The sequence below is a fragment of the Lepidochelys olivacea genome (assembly GCF_965140295.1).
Source record: "Lepidochelys olivacea isolate rLepOli2 genome assembly, chromosome: 15".
Taxonomy (NCBI): domain Eukaryota; kingdom Metazoa; phylum Chordata; order Testudines; family Cheloniidae; genus Lepidochelys; species Lepidochelys olivacea.
Genome location: NC_140425.1, coordinates 3,990,230 through 4,008,417, shown reverse-complemented (window position 1 = coordinate 4,008,417; position 18,188 = coordinate 3,990,230). Strand labels below are relative to the sequence as shown.

The 18,188-nt window shown below is 44.2% G+C and overlaps 1 protein-coding gene across 1 annotated transcript in view; it reads right to left on the bottom strand.

Moving 5' to 3' along the window:
* Window positions 1-18,188, bottom strand: part of AP1B1 (adaptor related protein complex 1 subunit beta 1) — a 78,102-nt gene that overhangs the window by 56,836 nt on the left and 3,078 nt on the right. The gene's annotated exons all lie outside the window — the stretch shown is intronic.

The window sequence follows — 18,188 nt, the reverse complement described above, 5'->3', positions numbered from 1 at the left end:
TAGCTTGAGTAGAGCAATACTAACTTCATTCCAGGAAGAAAGTTTTATTCCAGTGAAGACGCACACTGAGCCCTTCTCCTACCCCACATAGGAAGTGGTTCTCAGAAGAGAGGAGGAACAAGGCAAAACTGATGATGAAACTAGTCCCAAGAAACTAGTCCCTCTAGGGTAAATGTAAGGGAATAATTGCAGCTCAGAACATAGTGCAAGTCTTCACCTCCATACTCTATGTATTCACAAGACATGGTCCTTTTCCATGTCACCAACACTAGGCACCAATTCTCAAGCGCTGTTCCTTTAAGTTCAAACATATAGTACTTGTTTGAACCAAGTGCTTTAGTCCATATTATATAATCCCTAGCAGCTGAGGTAAGCTTTACAGTCTGGCACTCCGCAGGAGTCCAATATCTATGCAGTGGATGGCCTTTTTAGAAGGTTGGTTGGGAAGTTCCAGATTTGTGTCTTTTTCTGAGGTATTTTACTAACCCTTCAATTGAGAGTTAACCATGTACCCTCTGATCCCACTGAGGGTTACCAAAAGAAACTACAGCATTTGCTCAAGAAACTCCCGGAAAAAGCACAAGATCAAATCCGCACAGACACACCCCGAGCAGGGGTATTCTATCTGCTACCCAAGATCCATAAACCTGGAAATCCTGGACGCCCCATCATCTCAGGCAGTGGCACCCTGACAGCAGGATTGTCTGGCTATGTAGACTCCCTCCTCAGGCCCTACGCTACCAGCACTCCCAGCTATCTTCGAGACACCACTGACTTCCTGAGGAAATTACAATCTATCGGTGATCTTCCTGAAAACACCATCCTGGCCACTGTGGATGTAGAAGCCCTCTACACCAACATTCCACACAAAGATGGACTACAAACCGTCAAGAACACTATCCCCGATAATGTCACGGCAAACCTGGTGGCTGAACTTTGTGACTTTGTCCTCACCCATAACTACTTCACATTTGGGGACAATGTATACCTTCAAATCAGCGACACTGCTATGGGTACCCGCATGGCCCCACAGCATGCCAACATTTTTATGGCTGACTTAGAACGCTTCCTTAGCTCTCTTCCCCTAATGCCCCTACTCTACCTTGTGCTACATTGATGACATCATCTGGACCCATGGAAAAGAAGCCCTTGAGTAATTCAACCATGATTTCAACAATTTCCATCCCATCAACCTCAGGCTGGACCAGTCCACACAAGAGATCTACTTCCTGGACACAACAGTGCTAATAAGCGACGGTCACGTAAACACCACCCTACACTGGAAGCCTACTGACCACTGTGCCTGCCTACATACCTCCAGCTTTCATCCAGATCACACTACACGATCCATTGTCCACAGCCAAGCTCTACGATACAATCACATTTGCTCCAACCCCTCAGACAGAGACAAACACCTACAAGATCTCTATCAAGTGTTCTTAAGACTGCAATACCCACCTGCTGAAGTGAAGAAACAGACTGACAGAGCCAGAAGAGTACCGAGAAGTCACCTACTACAGGACAGGCCCAACAAAGACAATAACAAGAACGCCACTAGCCATCACCTTCAGCCCCCAACTAAAACCTCTCCAACACATCATCAAGGATCTACAACGTATCCTGAAGGATGACCCATCACTCTCACAGATCTTGGGAGACAGGCCAGTCCTTGCTTACAGACAGCCTCCCAACCTGAAGCAAATACTCACCAGCAACCATACACCACACAACAGAACCACTAACCCAGGAACCTATCCTTGCAACAAAGCCCGTTGCCAACTCTGTCCACATATCTATTCAGGGACACCATCATAGGGCCTAATAACATCAGCCACACTATCAGAGGCTCGTTCACCTGCACATCTACCAATGTGATCTATGCCATCATGTGCCAGCAATGCCCCTCTGCCATGTACATTGGCCAAACTGGACAGTCTCAACGTAAAAGAATAAATGGACACAAATCAGATGTCAAGAATTATAACATTCAAAAACCAGTCGGAGAACACTTCAAGCTCTTTGGTCACTCGACTATAGACCTAAAAGTTGCAATTCTTCAACAAAAAACTTCAAAAACAGACTCCAACGAGAGACTGCTGAATTGGAATTAATTTGCAAACTGGATACAATTAACTTAGGCTTGAATAAAGACTGGGAGTGGATGGGTCATTACACAAAGTATAACTATTTCCTCATGTTTATTCCCCCGCTCCCCCCCATTCCTCACACGTTCTTGTCAACTGCTGGAAATGGCCCACCTTGATCATCACTACAAAAGGGTTTTGGTTTTTTTTCTCCTCTCCTGCTGGTAATAGCTCACCTTACCTGATCACTCTCGTTACAGTGTGTATGGTAACACCCATTGTTTCATGTTCGCTGTGTATATAAATCTCCCCACTGTATTTTCCACTGCATGCATCTGATGAAGTGAGCTGTAGCTCACAAAAGCTTATGCTCAAATAAATTTCAGAGTAGCAGCCATGTTAGTCTGTATCTACAAAAAGAAAAGGAGTACTTGTGGCACCTTAGAGACTAACAAGATTAAGAATGAGCTCTTTGTTAGTCTCGAAGGTGCCACAAGTCCTCCTTATCTTTTTGCGGATACAGACTAACACGGCTGCTACTCTGAAACCATGTAACATGGACATTCAGGAGTCCCTCAATATACTAGATAAGCAGAACTTCAGAAGGCACTGTCAAATTAGGTTGGTTACACACACACACACCCCCAAAAAAAAAGTTTTTATTAATACATTTTCCCCCAGGATTTTCCTTTTTCAAATTTAAACATGACTTCTAAGTGTAACTTCTATTCCTGGGGGAATTCTGCACCAAAAAATTTAAAAAATTCTGCACGCATTTTAAAATTCTGCAATATTTATGCATATTTTATCAAAACACCACAATATAATCACACTGGTCTCATAAGAATGGTAGTATTGGGTCAGACCAAAGGTTCATCTAGCCCAGTATCCTGTCTTCCAACAGCAGCCAATGCCAAGTGCCCTAGAGGGAATGAACAGAACAGGGAATCATCAAGTGATCCATCCCGTCGCCCATTCCCAGAAAGGTCAGTAGCGAACAGTTCATGGAGCACATTTTGATGTCTAAATTTTTGGACTGAAAAAATTTCCTCAGTTCTAATCACTAAAGCACCATAAGCATTTATAAGGCCATACTGTCCTTTACACCACTCTGGCAATGTAAAGGAGCCTTGATTTATGCCTCTACCAGCTGCTATAGGCACCCGAACCGACCTGCCTGCACTACCAGGAAGGGGCACATGACTGCTCTTGCGGCTTCCCTTTGCTTTCCTGCCAGAAGTCATTTTTCTGCAGGGAAGCAAAGAAATCTGTGGGGGGCATGAATTCTGCGCACGCGCAATGACACAAAATTCCCCAAGTAGTAAACTTCAGTGTTGGAAACCCAAGCATCACCAACAGGGAAGAACTGACCGGGTTAGTTTCACTGTCCAAGCTAAGAGGGGAACAAGGAAGAAACAAAGCCAGATGTGACGTATTAGGGGCCTGTTTCTTTTTAAACACAATAAGGGGCTTTACAATAAGAAAGAATCAGGCTCTACATCCCCCCCTCCCCCTGCCCACTTTTAAGAGGCTAATAATCTCTTGAATTTAGACAGCAGCATCCATCTGGAAAAGTGTAAAGAGCTTTACAGACATTAATGAATTAAGGCCCATCCTCCCTGTGAAGTAGGTAAGAAATCACCTGTTTTATAAGTGAGGGGAAAAAAAGGCACACAGCAGGGAAGTGGCAGTGCAAAGTAGCAAAACTGGGAAGAGAACCTAGGTGTCCCAACACACAGTCTTGTATTTCAGCCACAAAAACAACACAGGAAGAGGGTTTTTTTATTATTGTTGTTAGTTATGTCTTTTTAAACTAGTAGGGGGCAAAGCTGTTACAAAGAATATTCAGAGAAGGCTGCCACAATGTAATCCTAATTCATTTGCTTGTACCTGGATGGTGAAGCTCACATGGCCGGCTGCTCAATCCCTTAGACATCCGTACACTGCAGTTAGACAGCCACGGCTGACAAGTGCCAGCTGACTCAGGCTCAAGGGGCTTGAGCTAAGGGGCTATTCACCTGTGGTGCAGATGTTCAGGCTAGGCTCTAGGACTCTGAGGTGGGAAGGTCCCAGAGCTCAGGCTGCAGCCCAAGCACGAACACCTAGCCCCAGTTAAATAGCCCCTTATCTGAAGTTTTAGGAGCCCGAGTCAGCTGGCACAGGCCAGCCATGGGTGTCTAACTGCAGCACAGACATACCTGAATACACCACACAAAGCTATTACTCTGTCTCTTGAAGGGTAAGACTGGACATTTACCTTTCCAGATGTCCTTGCTTTTATGAGTTTAAAGGAAGGAAAAGATTATTTGTACTCCAACTTCTCTTGGATTTAATCAGTGTCTTCTTCTGCAGAAAGAAAAGGAGTACTTGTGGCACCTTAGAGACTAACATGAAGTGAGTTGTAGCTCACGAAAGCTTATGCTCAAATAAATTGGTGCGTCTCTAAGGTGTCAAAGTCCTCCTTTTCTTTTTGCAGATACAGACTAACCCAGCTGCTACTCTGAGACCTGTTCTTCAGCAGAGTTACTCAGTAACTGAGGACAGAATGTCAACCTCACCAATGAATTGCACTTAGCTTCCAGATTATGCTGCAGCATCTTATTGCAGATACCCTATTCTTTGCAGTATGACAATAGGGAGGATTTGCTGCAATGCCTCTGTCAGCATAAGACTACACTGCTCTTATCACACGAGAGCTATATAGTCTTACATTATCATCCTTGCTTCAAAATAAGCTGCAGAGCAACATAACTGCCTTCTCGAGAACTTTTTGTCCCTTCCTGTGAAACAGCTGGTACAATCCCATGTTGGAGACGAGATGGACCACTGATCTGACCCTGTAAGAAACACAGGAAGTGCCAGACACTCCATTAAAGAGCCATAGGCATAGGGACTGTGTGTAATACAAGGGATCAGACACACAAAAGGAGGAGGAATTTTGCCACAACTATGGCTAAGTGGTCCAGGTCAGAGGAATCATGCACTAACAGCCAGTATACCGAAACAGAACAGAGTCGCCAAGAATGATTCCTAGTGTCTCGGGCAAGAACTATTTGGCTAGTAGAGGGGTGGCCAACCTGACCCTGAAGAGGAGCGAGAATTTACCAATGTACATTACCAAAGAGCCACAGTAATATGTCAGCAGCCCCACATCAGCTTCTCCCACCCGCCCCGCTTCCAGTGCCTCCTGCCCACAGGCAGCCCTGCCAATCAGCACCTCCCCCTCCCTCCCCACACCTGCTGATCAGCTGTTTCGAGGAGTGTAGGAGGCTGGGGCAGGGAGGAACGAGGGCATGGCAGGTTCAGGGGAGGGGGCAGAAAGGGGTGGGGTGGGGGCAGGGCCTGTGGCAAAGCACCCCCCGGCACATGGGAAAGTTGGCGCCTGTAGCTTCAGCCCCAGAATCGGTGCCTATACAAGGAGCCGCATAGTAACTTCTGACGAGCCGCATGTGGCTCTGGAGCCAAAGGTTGGCCACCCCTGGGCTAGTACCTGGGGCTGTCATGTCACTAACTAAAGCAGCTAGCTCCCTCCTGCTTCCTGGTCTCCCAGCTCTCAGATATTGCAGTGCATGCTTTCATATCCAACCTTTAATCTGATCTCAAATGGAGAGCAAACCACCATTTTAAGATCCATTGCATCCTTATGGACCCCTTGAACTCCAAGGTGCCAACACTGGGATTTTATCAATAGTTTATTCAATAAGGTTCAAGTGTGAAGAGGAGTTAGCTGGATGGGGGAGTCTCAAACCATATCTCCTAATGTTTTCTTTTTCACTTGAACCTTGGCAGAGGCAAAGAGGGGCAGAAATACTGAAAGGGAAGGAGAGTGCAAGATCCTGAAACAGGCCGTTTTCAGAGCAAGCATGAACAGATTGGAATCAGATGCTGTGATCTTGCTTTTGGCTTCCCAGCTGCAGGCTGGAGAATAGATTGGTTTTACTGCAGCGTGGGATACCAGACCCCTTCCACAGACTCCAAACTCCGTAAGTAGTGGATAGAAATATAAAGCCATTAGCTCAGCATCTGGCAGCGGCTGGGAAAACAAACGGGATGCGGGTCCATATCAAAGGATTTTGTGGCTGTACCTCCAGTCCTGTAAACTCTATCATGGGAAGAGGGGAGGGACCCTGGTAACAAGGCATTCGGTGGAACAATCAGGAAAGATGTTTATATAACCCTAATGAAAGTAAACTCCACAAGACTCTCACTGGGCATGGCCCAAAACTAGGAGCAGGCAATGAGTGTGGGGAAATTTCTTAGTGCAGACGGCAGTGTGTAGAATGTGTTCGCCAAGGCAGTGGAGAAGATTCACTATGTTAACTGAAAAAAGAACAGGAGTACTTGTGGCACCTTAGAGACTAACCAATTTATTTGAGCATAAGCTCTCGTGAGCTACAGCTCACTTCATCAGATGCATGGAATAGGATGTTATATAGAAATCCTATATATAGAAATATGTTATATAGGATGTTTTCATCAGTAGATCTCAAAGTGTTTTACAATCTAATGTATTTATCCTCACACACCCCTGTGAGATAGGGAAGTATCATCTCCATTCTACAAAACTGAGGCACATAGAGGCTAACGGATTTGCCCAAGATCACACAGGAAGTCTGGGTGGAGCAGGGAATTGAACCTGGGTCTTCAAAGCCCTAGTGCTCTAACTGCTGGCCATTCTTCCTAAGATTGCTGTGTTCCCCCATCACTCCTACCCAGATTGAGGAAACCAGCAAGCCAAGGGAGAGATTTTTTTGGTAAAGGAATTCCAATCTACCAAAACCACTGAAGAAGCCTTGGCAATTGGCAGATGTCTTTAGAAAATTCAGGTGTTGATCAAATATTGAGTGAGCGAGCGCGCGCGAGAGCGCGAGCTGAGGAAACAGATAGCATTGATACCAGAATCCTGACCATTCTATGTGTGCAACCTCTTTTGCTTGGCTTTGTTCTATCTACATATCATGACCCATTCTTCCTCCTCTTCTGCCACTTCCAAAAGAGGAAGTCACGTCGGGTCTATTCTGATTTTGGCCATTTCTCCGGACGCATGCTCTGGGTTCTGCAGTTACACTTCTTTTCTTAGACCCACTACACACAGGGCCTTCAGATGGCAACAAAGTGACCCCGAACCCTAAAGCAACTAATTTTTGTGGACCTACAGTCTTTTCTTTCCCAGAAACCTTTAGAAGGTTTTAAGACTCTCAACTCAGCGAGGGAAAAGTGTTTGAAGCGAAGAAGCCAAGCATCAAAACTGACAGCACAACTTTGACCTAAGAATCGGTACAGACTATTTGAACTCGCTAAAATATGAAGTCAGGAATCCCGGGAGTCAATGCACCACACCAAGTTTAACGATGCAGGTAAGCCAGTCCCGAGAAGCCAGAGGTTCCTTCTACCCATTACTGGCTGCCCAGATGCAAATTACAAGTCCTTTCCTATGACAGCAATTGATAAGTCCAGCGCCCTGTTAAAACAGTTTCTTTAATAAACAGGCTGTAATGTCACAAGCTGCAAGAACTCCTGCTGAACCAGATCCCCAGTGGTGGCAACAGCCGCAGTAGGTAACTCAATGCTCTGTTAAATGCTCTGGGACACCCAGAGTATGAGCAATGCTAAACAGAAGCCACAAGTGGGGGGTGGGAACCACGTGATGGTTGCAGCACAAACCACAAGCTCTGGTTTCACTCTATACACTCTGCTGAATAAATGGCTCTAACCTAAATAGCTAGTCCTTTAACAGAGCTTATGGTGGACCATGTCGAGATTTTAATGATTATAGTGCTGACCTTCCAGAGAAGGAGTGGAAAGGAGTTGGAGAAAAGTGAGCATCTGAGGACAATCAAGACGGTGTTTAGTCTCCATCCAAATACAATTATCAGACTGCTTGTAAAGAGGCTTTCCTAGCACACTAGACACAGCAAAAAATTGAAAGTGGAATCCTGGTTCTGCCACTGACCTGCGGCAAGTCACATTAAAGTTCTGTGCCTCAGTTTCCCTTGCAATCCTTTGACTTATCTACATAGACCATAAACATTTTGGGGAAGGAACTGTCTAGTACTATGTGCGTGCGACATCCAAGCTGCTACCACAATACAGATAATATGGCCTACTAGGCCTCACTGACATCTGTGCCTTTAAAGACAAGTTAAAGGGCAGGCACCAAAGGAAAAGCCAACACCCCACAAATATGTAGCGTCTATCTAAGTGTATCTAAAGCACTGCAGTACCAATCAGCCAGAGGCCAAGCCAGGCAAACCCTCAGATCAAGGAACAGCTGCACTAGATCCTGCAGTTATGGAAGTCTTTGGATGGGAGGGAAATAAATTACACTCGCTTGGCCACATCTGACAAGCATCTGACAAGCCATCTGAATCCTAGAAGGTAACCAGGGTAAGAACCCAGCTTCAGCAGAAAGCAAGCTTCTAGTACTCAAATTCCACTAGCAGACAGTGGGATTGTGCCAATTTTCTGCCATCACTAATTCTTTAGTACTGTTATCTGTCACAGAGTAAACACACAGGGTATTTAATCTTCCAAACTAGTGCTCTGCTGTTGGATCCAATCGGCAATTTTCCAGCTCATGTCTCCGCTGCTGGACTGAAGGCAGTCACTGAGTGCAATGTTCCAGTGGCACGTGGAGAAGACCACAACAGCACTCAGAAAGCTGACAATAAGCCAAATTTATGCCTGGAGAAGCTCAGCTGAGGTCAATGGGTCTATACAAGGGACAAGTCCAACTCTGTTTTCCACACGATCATGAGAAGTCTCATTCCTTGCCCAGACACTAATTTTTCCATTGAGTGGTGGAGGTAGAGATGACAAAGTCCTTTCAGTAAGTATCAAGCTCCCCAAATCAACCACCTACTATACCCCCACCTCCGGGAAGCTGTTGAGAAGTAGGTGGCCTGACCCTTCAGAAAAGCAGCACTGGGAGTGGGGAAAGAAGTCCTTGACCTCCTGAGCTCTGCTAAGAGCAACTCTCAGCAGTAGCCTCTTCTCCCACCACCTGGAGACACCTGCAGCGAGGTGAGAACGTGTGTGAAGGTAGGTTTCAGAGTAGCAGCCGTGTTAGTCTGTATTTGCAAAAAGAAAAAGGAGTACTTGTGGCACCTTAGAGACTAACCAATTTATTTGAGCATAAGCTTTCGTGAGCTACAGCTCACTTCATCGGATGCATAAAGTGGACTGTATGAAGTGAGCTGTAACTCACGAAAGCTTATGCTCAAATAAATTGGTTAGTCTCTAAGGTGCCACAAGTACTCCTTTTCTTTTTGTGTGAAGGTAGTATGCTAATACAGCAAGAGAAAGGAGGCAAGGGCAGCTGCCAGCTCCAGGGAAAGAGCTTGAGTCCCTCTGGTCTTAGAATGGTCCATTCTGGCCTTAGAATCTCTGACTCTCAGAGCGGCTGGAAACAGCTGATCACTTATTACTCTCTGAAAGGAAAGCAAATAGCTCTCAAGTATCTCGTTCCTCAGGGATAAAGAGCACAGACTTACATTTGCTGCATAACATATGTGCCTCTAAATGAGCAACATGTGGAGGACTTAATAAATGCTCTCACCCACGATAAGCATGAAGCTTACCCAGACAAGAGTCATCAATTTTCTGCAGAACCTAAGCTTCCTTCTTTAAAAAAATTCTAGCCCATGTGGTCATAAAGAAAGCCTTCAAAACGTCAACTACAGTCACGAATTCAACACTGTCCTTAGGTCTGCCAAACATACAATACCAGTGTCCTCGAGGCTGCTCAGAGCTTTGCCCAGCTGCAGCAAAGTACCTAGACTCTGGTCAGTTTTCACTTGGGCTACCTGGGAACCCTAGAGAGAGCAAGGAAACTGACTAGGCCTCAGCTGGAGTATTGTGTCCAGTTCTGGGCACCACATTTCAGGAAAGATGTGGACAAATTGGACAAAGTCCAGAGAAGAGCAACAAAAATGATTAAAGGTCTAATTAATTGGGTTTGTTTAGTCTGGAAAAGAGAAGACTGAGAGGGGACATGGTAACAGTTATCAAGTACATAAAAGGCCATTGCAAGGAGGAGGGAGAAAAATTATTGGTCTTCATCTGAGGACAGGACAAGACGCAATGAGCTTAAATTGCAGCAAGGGAAGTTAAGGTTGGACATTAGGAAAAACTTCCTGTCAGGGTGGTTAAGCACTAAAATAAATTGCCAAGGGAGGTTGTGGAATCTCCATCCTTGGAGACTTTTAAGAGCAGGTTAGACAAACACATAAGAACGGCCATTCTGGGTCAGACCAAAGGTCCATCTAGCCCAATATCTTGTCTTTCAACAGTGGCCAATGCCAGGTGCCCCACAGGGAAAGAACAGAACAGGTAATCATCAAGTGATCCATTCCCAGCTTCTGGCAAACAGGGGTTAGGGACACCATCCCTGCCCATCCTGGCTAATAGCCATTGATGGACCTACCTTCCATGAATTTATCTAGTTCCTTTTTGAACCCTGTTATAGCCTTGGCCTTCACAACCTCCTCTGGCAAAGAGTTCCAGGTTGATTATGTGTTATGTGAAAAAAAGACTTCATTTGTTTTAAACCTGCTGCCTACTAATTTCATTTGGTGACCCCTAGATCATGAGTTATGAGTAGTAAATAACACTTCCTTATTTACTTTCTCCACACCACTCATGATTTTATAGACCTCAATCATATCCCCCTCCCCCCTTTTCCAACCTGAAAAGTCCCAGTCTTATTAATCTCGCCTCATACAGAAGCCATTCCATACCCCTAATAATTTTTGTTGCCCTTTTCTGAAACTTTTCCAATTCCAGTAAATCTTTTTTGAGATGGGGCAACCACATCTGCACACAGTATTCAAGATATGGGCGTACAATGGATTTATATAGAGGCAGTATGATATTTTCTGTCTTATTATCTATCCCTTTCTTAATGATTCCCAACATTCTGTTCCCTTTTTTGACTGCAGCCGTGCATTGAGTGGATGTTTTCAGAGAACTATCCACGACTTCAAGATCTCTTTCTTGAGTGGTAACAGCTAATTTAGACCCCATCATTTTATATGTATAGTTGGGATTATGTTTTCCAATGTGCATTACTTTGCATTTATCAACATTGAATTTCATCCGCCGTTTTGTTGCCCAGTCACCCAGTTTTGAGAGATCCTTTTTTAGCTCTTCAATGTCTGCCTGGGATTTAACTACCTTGAGTAGTTTTGTATCATCTGCAAATTTTGCCACCTCACTGTTTACGCCTTTTTCCAGATAGTTTATGAATATATTGAATAGGACTGGGCCCAGTACAGACATCTGTCAGGGATGGTCTAGATCAGTGGTTCTTAACCTTTACTGCAGCTTGCACCCCTTTGGTTTTCAAAATATGTTCTCGAACCCCTTATCAAAAATAATATTGAGGTAGGTCAGTTCTTTAAACCTAGATATTTTTTGTTTATAAATTTTTTAACAATTACTGTAATATACAATGTTAGTAAACACATAGGTTTGATGAAACAAAGTAGTTGTGCTTACATGCCTGTGCTTAATGTGTGTTTTCCATGATTTACCTTCTAAAAAAATCTGGCATGTCTTGCACCCCCAGAAAGGGTGTCTCGCACCCCCAGGTGGGGCGTGCACCTCAGGTTAAGAACCACTGGTCTAGATGATACTTAGTCCTGCCATGAGTGCAGAGGACTGGACTAGATGACCTCTCGAGGTCCCTTCCAGTCCTACGATTCTATGAAAAATAAAGTCAATTCCACCCTGTGGCTGCTTGTGAAAGCAAGGAGCAGGAGCAGCAATGGCATCTCAAAAATAGATGGGGTAGGGAGAACAAAGCCTAGTAAAGCCCCCGTCCCTCTGGAGTGCCCAAGAAGCCAGAGATGCTAATTTTCTTTTCCAGCTGCCAGCCCAGATTGGGGTGACACTATCAATTTTTCAGATACCTGCTAATCGCAGACCACCACAAGAGACCACTCCTGTAATGAGAGTCAAGGGACAGGACAGGCACCTTCCCCAACAGCTGGGGGCAAAGAGACGGCAGGCTTCTACTTTGGGAATTTCCCTGAACAGTGGAGTTTCCACATTTTCCTTATCAGTCTTGGGCTCACAGACTAAGTTCTTTGGCTACTAACATTTTGAAACCTTTTAAGCGGTTGTGTGTGTGGAGATGTATGAGAGTGGGTGGAACAGAGATTGTTGGATGCATTTAGAAAAGAAGCGGGAAACAAAAAATGGAGGAAAAATACAGGAGGAGAGGTAAAGAGCAGACTGCAGGAGGAAGAAGGAAATGGACACTGAAGACAACCCAGAAGAGAGACACAAGTATCTGTTCTAGGAAAAGAAAAACTAAGAAAAAGTGGAGGGAAGCCAGGAATGAGAAGAGGGATCCAGAGCTGTAATATGTTATGTTTTTAAACCAGAAAGTTGTTGCACTGCACCCCATATTCTTCATTGTGATACTATTATGCTATGATTATGACATAGTTAGGATGTATTTTATGCAAGATAAGTCATGTGAGATGTCCTTGGAAAGGTTATGATTTGCTGAATATGATTATCCTATTTATATGCACGTATCATTTTTGTATCTGAAGTAATGAATATTGACTATGTACCTGTATTTCAAAATGTAGTTACACCTAGGTAACACCCACTAGACAAGATGCTTTCTGTCTAGATAGCTGGGTGGGGAAGGGCCTATTCAGGGAAATGAGCCATTAGGAACAAGCAATAGGCCTTAGGAGAAGCTTATCTCCTACCTGGAAGGCTTCCTGAGAAGGCTACAGACAGCCTCCGAGTAATGGCTGCTATAACTCTACAAAGACATGTAATGTGACCACAAGTCTCTAGATTCCATCCTGGGATGCCAGTGTTTTTCCACAGACCAGTCTGGGAACCAAGCTTTGAAACAAAGGGTTCCCGCCATATGCAAAAGCTATACAAGGCAGGGAGTAATACCATCTGGTGTTCTTCGCTCCCCACACAAAAAGACTCCTGGAAACACCTGAGGAAGGAAGACTGAACTGGGGGATGTGCTGGACCCAGGCTAAAGGGATTTTTAGCCTGTGAGTGGAACACCTGGCGATTCCAAGCTGTAAGCAACTGCAACTTGCCTTTTAAGAATCTGCAGCCTGCTTGTATTACCTCTTTGGGTATGAATAGCAAATTCTCACCCTATCTATTTAGTATAGTAAGCTTAGTTTGCATTTTTTATTTGCTTTGATTTGTTTGCTATCACTTCTACTCACTTAAAATCTCTCTTTTGTAGTTAATAAACTTGCTTTAGCTTTATCTAAATTAGTGTGTGGGAATCATAACCCAGGGGCAAAAGGCTGTTGCATATTCCACATTGAGGGAGGGGGGCGAATTTTATGCTGTTCAGTTCCCTATGCAGCAGAAGAGGGTATATAACTTTGGGTTTATACTCCAGAGGGGGTGTGCACCTGAGGAACTGGGAGTAGCTTTCCCATGCAGGGACTGGTCACAGAGCCTGCTTTTGACTGCAGCTGGTGGAAGTGCAGGCTGGAGGGCTCTGCAGCTTGTCACAGCGGTACAGTGTGAGTGGGAGCCCAGGCTGGTGGGACAGGAGGCTCAGGGGTACCTCAGTTCTAGGCGGCACCCTGGGAATACCTGGTCACACTGACAAATTACAGTTACATTCAATGCACAACTCCCAAGTTCAAGGGAGTGAGGAGACATGGCAGGACAGGTTTCATACTATTCGTATTACTCCTCTAAAAAGTGTCTAAAAATCAGTTAAATCCTTCAAGTCCTGGACACAGGAGCACGTAATGCTGCTTGGAAAAGAGAGCAGCACTGCAGTGATTTCAGGGCGCACTGCCCCATTAAGTATTGTAACCTGTTTGCATTAGGCACAGGGTCACAGCGATGATGAACAACCTAGCTGGTTACAACGTTACGAGAGCGAACCTCACTGTGTTTATTAATATTTTAGTAATTCTTAAGAGTTTAGTTTTGAAATATACTTAGGGAATGTGACTCCCAGCGAGCTTGGAATGCAAGTTTATTGGCTTACCATAACAGTGTATTGAAATCTGGCAGTACTGGGCCATGCTTTGGAACTGATCTCATGAGAGACTACATGCCTTGACATGGAAGGGGAGAGAAGCAAATGCATGGGGATATACCGTTTCCTCTGACAACTAGGAATCTGGGTGCTGGGCACCAATTATCAGTGTCTAAAGCAAAGGGGAATGCTGAGCATGAGCCTGTAGGAAAGCAGGATAGGGAGATGCACAGCAATGAGGGCCTCATTTAACAAATTCAATAACGAGTCCAAAATGAAGGAAGCTGACAGTACAGGGTCATTACAAGGAAAGGTGAGACAAGCATCACCTCTCTCCTCCCCTTCAGTCTGCACACAAGGGGCTGTGAGCCAGGACCAGCAGCGCTGCTTCATGAGCACAAAGGATGATTACGTAGTGAACCCCTTTGCCTTGTGGAAAACGTACAAAGCTTAAGAGCCATAATTACAGAATACAAAGCCAGAGTCTAAGAAAATCCACACACTAATTAAAAGTTGAGAAGGAATCTCAAAGCCTTCACAGCTTCAGTTTTAACTCAAGGGACCCCCAAAACACTAATCAATATCAATCCAGCAAAAAAGCTAGATCTTGGACTACAGGAAAAAAGTCAACTGTTTTAGGAGGGACGAAAGAGTTCGTGGACATGTGTACACTACACCATATTTCTATTATACTATCCCAAGAAATCCCAGATCCTTCCCAGGACAGGCAAAGAGTAGCTATGCAAAAGCTTTTAGGGGAGATCAGGGCAGCTAAGCAGAGAAACAGAAGGGCTGGGGGGAGGGGGGGCGAGAGGAGATTATCTTATGGTTAGAGAGAGTCACAGTGCACAGCCAGCAGCCTCACCCACACACATGGGAATGGAAGAGAGAGGATACACCAGATAACCCAAACTAGGCCTAGCACATTGTATTAGAGCAACGGTTCCCAAACTTGTTCCGCAACAACCACTGGGAACCACTGTATTAGAGAACAGCATGCACCCTCAGCAGAGCTACATCTAACCCATCAGCCAGCTAGAGAACTTAACGCTCCACATCACCTTCAGCAACCAGCAAAAAGTCAAAGCCATTGGGCACAAGCTCTAAAATAACTACAACATCTCTGTATAGAAGGGCTGGCATAATTCCAGGCAGGGCTTGAAGACTATCATAAGCCTGTCTTTCACATGAGCTGTGAACCTGAAGTCCTGATCACCTGTGGCCATTTCAGATCCTATGGCACTTTCCACAAAGCCAGCTTGTTCATCCCGTTATTTTGGTCAAATTTCAATTTTAGGTAGTTGGCTTCTGCCTTTCTGGTGTTCCTCTGTACTTCAGTTGGATACAGAATTTTCCTCTTCCTATCCCATGCTGCTGTGTAGTGCTGAAGGGTACTGTTGCATGGCCGTCCACCACAGACATGGCTGCATTTCCATGGCAGTAGAAGCAATTCCTCTGTATGTACAGTCTGATCTGAGACGTGCTGTGCCTCTGTAGCTTCCAGCAAAGTTAATGGAGGTTGCTGGAGCTCAACACCTTTCAGAATTGGGCTTATTGTTTGTAAAGCACTTTAAGGTAAGAGGCACTGTAAGATATTATAATGAAGTAAAACAAAATTAAAAAACCCTTTCATATCAGGGCTTAACTATGGACCTGACTGAGAACAGTGGAGCACTCCTTAACTTCACTAGTTCTAGAACTGAACAGACTGTTTCACGTAGGATGCTGAAGAGACTTTCAGCATAAGGAAATGCCCATAACTGTGGCTGCATATTGTTTCGCTACTACTGCTACAACATCTAAGAGGACTGCAATGGCAAGAGAAAAGCCATTTTTTAAAAGAAATAAGAGGGGGTTGTAAAACCACAGAAAGTAGCAAGTGCAGCAGCTGAAAGTATTGTTAACTCAGGGCATGTCTACACTACACACTTAAGTCAATCAGTGTTAGGTCAACCTACAGCCAACCGCAGTAATTACTTTGCCTCCCTGCTCACAGCTGGGAGCAAGGGGCAGCCACCTGGACTTCCTGGGCAGCAGCCAGGCTCCAGCTGCCCAGCTCTCTTGTCAATTTCATGGCTCCAGTATGGAGGCTGAAATTGACGAGACAGCCAATAGGGAAAGTAAGTACAGTAAAACCACAGAGTTACGAACCCAGAATGGAGGCTGTTCGTAACTCTGAACAAAATATTATGGTTGGTCTTTCAAAAGTTTACAACTGAACAGTGACTTAATACTGCTTTGTAACTTTACTACGCAGAAGAAAAATGCTGCCTTCCCTTAATTTTTTTTAGTAGGTTACGTTTAACAGTACTGTAGTTGATTGTTCCCCCCATCTCTGCTGCTGCCCGATTGCATACTTACAGTTCCAAATGAGGTGTGTGGATGACCAGTCATTTTATAATTCTGGGGTTCTACTGTAATGCAGTGTCTGCACAGACACTGTGTCACCCTAACTAAACCAGCGAGAGCTATGCCCCTCGTGGAGGTGGAGTTATTATGTCGGTGCAGTACTGCACTTACACTGGCGGGACAAAGCTGTAGTGTGTACCCTGACATAATCAGGTTGACATAAGCTGCCTTTAGGTTGACCTACTGTTTAGTGTAGACCAGGCCTCAGTTTCAAAAACTAACTAAATTTTGCGTTGGCAGTGTTCCTTTAGTGTTGGCTCTGAAATATTTAGGATACAGAATTTCTTGGATTGACTAGGTTTTGACCAATAGATTTTATTAATAAAGAACACAATATCCCTTGCACCTAATGCTTGGATCTGTCAATAAAGGCACATTTGATTCCATGTTAAACGGACAGGACACCCACACTGAAAAACAAAAATCCTTTTTCATAGCCAACTTCTTGAATATACCATTTGAAAACAAAAGGAAAACAGATTAGCTATAAGAAATGGAGGGGGGAAATGGAGTGGAAATTCTAGCGCAATGAGGCAATAAGCCATGAAAACAACATAAATGTGTACATGGATATAAATTAATTTATGGACTATAATATCCACCAGCAATTGCATAAATGAAGCCAGAAATACTTGCCCAAATGCTTCGCTATATCCAGATCTAGGGGATTGCCTAGAAATTCCATAACTCTGAACCCAGATCCCTAAGCTCTAATGATGTGCTGAGATCGCTCATGCTCTCTTAGGGCGTGGCTACACTAGCCGCTTTTATACACTCACACTCTTTCACCAGTGAGGAAACCTTGAGTGAGTATAGTTAGTACATGGAAGGCTTCTGGCACTTTTAATCACTGTGGTCTGGAACTGCTCTGATCAAGGTTAGATGATACAGTGGTCAAAACACCAGCCAGTCTACACTAGAGCTAACATTGCTCCCACCAGAGGGGCTGCACTGGTAGAAGCAACTGGAAGAATTTTAAAGAGTAAATGTAGAGACAGCCTCAGAGGGAGATAGACACTCACAGCACCCTTTGTTAGTGCCATCACTAGAACACTCATCTTCAACCTCTGGATAACAGACAGACTTTTCAGCCTAGCTGAAAACCCACATCACAACAGAATGTTTTGGTCACACTAAAGGCAGCATTTCCAATAGTTTATGCAACCTCCTTTTTAACTACAAAGCCATACTCCAGATGGACAGTTGACAGCCAGCAACACACAAAGCTCGTACTCACTGGGGATGGATAGATAGGCTTGGAAGGATTAGATTATTAGTAAGTGCTGACTTCACCCTGTACACACTCACAAACCAACATCAAAATATTTCTATCAATAAACTTACATATAGGAAAAGAAAGAAAAATACTGCCTGAGAACTCAGTCTCAAACCAGTGATTTAGACTTTTAAATTAGGCTTCTTGCAAATGAAAAGTAAAAACAGGTATGATTTGTTGATTTTAGAATATTTACAATGTCCACAATGTGCTTTAACTGTTTACGAACTTCAACTTTTTGAATCTTAACATGTCATTAAATAATTGCCTGACCCCCTGCCATAATTTCCCACAACTGTGAGAATTTAAATGCTTAAAAATAAACACTGCTATAATCTGTTGAAATGATAAATAAAAAAAATCAAATTCTGCCAATCCTACTGACAGAAATGAGCAGATGCACACATCAGCACCTCCAAAACAA